This window comes from Mandrillus leucophaeus, unplaced genomic scaffold (genome assembly GCF_000951045.1).
Source record: "Mandrillus leucophaeus isolate KB7577 unplaced genomic scaffold, Mleu.le_1.0 Scaffold541, whole genome shotgun sequence".
NCBI lineage: Eukaryota > Metazoa > Chordata > Mammalia > Primates > Cercopithecidae > Mandrillus > Mandrillus leucophaeus.
This window is the reverse complement of record NW_012105820.1, coordinates 1,055,687-1,057,775: the sequence shown is the minus strand read 5'-3', so window position 1 is coordinate 1,057,775 and position 2,089 is coordinate 1,055,687.

The window sequence follows — 2,089 nt, the reverse complement described above, 5'->3', positions numbered from 1 at the left end:
CCATAGTCCCAGCTACTTAGGAGGCTGAGGTAGGAGGATCACCTGAGCCTAGGAGGGTAAGGCTGCAGTGAGCCATGTTCATGTCACTACACTCCAGTCTGGGCCACAAAATGAGACCCTGTCTCAAAAAAAAAAAAAAAAAAAAGGAAGGAATGATAGAATATCATTTTTGCAACTCCTGATGAATGAATGGATCTTGACAATGCTCACCAATGGCACTACAAAAATAAATATTACTTCCAAATAACAAAGAGCCTGAATCTGATTAAGCCTCTACTTCTGACTATCAATTTATAAAAACCACAGGGAGAGAGGAACCCATTTAGCAACACCACCGGGATGCAACAGGAAAATCCAGTCTGGGGGAAACTCTACAGGAAAAAAATGGTCTTGTTTCTTCAATAAAAACATTGCAAAAATGAAAAAAAGGATGAAGAGAGAAACCTATAAATTAAATGAGATTTAAAGGTACATCAACAAATTACAATGAATGATTCTTATTTATATCTTGATTCAAACAAACAACACTGAAAAAAAACCTGACGTTTGAAATAATTGAAAATTTGAACACTGACTGGATTCTTGATTATATTAAAGAATTACTGAGGCTAGGCACAGTGGCTCCCACCTGGAATCCCAGTACTTTGTGAGACTGAAGCAGGAAGATCACTTGAAACCGAGAATTCGAGACCTGCCCAGGCAACATAGGGAGACCTCCATCTCTACAAAAAAAAAAAAAGTTTTAAAATTAACCAGGCCTGGTGGTGTGTGCCTGTAATCCCAGCTATTTGGGAGGCTGAGGTGGGAGGATTGCTTGAACCCAGGAAGTCAAGACTGCAGTAATCCAGTCACACCACTGTACTCCAGACTGGGTGACAGAGTAAGATTTCATTACTACAAAAAATAGGGAAAAAATTACTGTTGTTTTTTGGATATGATATAGTGTAAAGTTGTTGTTTGTTGTTGTTGTTGTTGTTGTGAAAGAGCGCCTATCTTTTAGAAGTATATGTTGAAATTTCTACAGATGAAGTTGTATGCCTGAGATTCGTTGCAAAATAATCCAGGAGAAGAGGTGAGAGATAAAACAGTAGCCATAAATTTATAAGTATTGAAAATCAGACGATGCGTACATGAAAATATACTAAGTCTTTCTATCTTTGATGTATGTTTTTTTGTTTGTTTTTGAGACAGAGTCTCACTCTGTCTCCCAGGCTGGAGTGCAGTGGTGTGATCTCAGCTCACTGCAGCCTCCTCCTGCTGAGTTTGAGCAATTCTCCTGCCTCAGCCTCCCAGGTAGCTGGTATTACAAGCACGTGCCACTACACCTGGCTAATTTTTGTATTTTTAGTAGAGATGGGGTTTCACCATGTTGGCCAGGCTGGTCTCAAACTCCTGACCTCAGATGAACTGCCCGCCTCAGCCCCCCAAAGTGTTGGGATTACAGGCACAAGCCACTGTGCCTGGGCTTCATGTATGTTTGAATGTTTCTATAATAAAACGTTTTAAAAATCCTTTCAAAGAGTTTTGCTGTAAAGGAGATCAAAGAAATGAGGCAGTAGCTGGTACTATGTAATCCTCAAGAACAATTCTTTGAAGAAGATACCATTTTTATTATTCTCATTCTATAGTTATGAAGACTAAGTTAAGTAACTTGTACAGGGACACACAGTAAAGGCAGAGCTGGGATACAAAACCAGGTAGTTTGGTTCTAGAGCTCTCGCTCTTAACCACTGTACTATGTTCATTACATTAAGTGTGGGGAAATAACATGGTCAGCTTTGCATTTGGGATTATGCTGACAGACTTGTAGAGGACAAAATTGGAGGCAAGGGGACCAGCTAGGAGTCTACTGCAATAGTCTAGGCAGGAGATGATGGTCACCTCCACCACAGAAGTGGCAGTAAAAATGGGAGAAGTGGAAGAATTGCAAGGATATATGGAGGTAACACCGATCAGGAGAGCTTGGCAAGGCTAGAAGAACGAGAATGAGGGAAGAGTCAGTTATGGATGTCTGATTTATAGCTTGGGTCAGTGAAATCACTGAGACAGAAAGGACAAAAGGAAAACTAGGGTGAGGTAAGAAATGAAT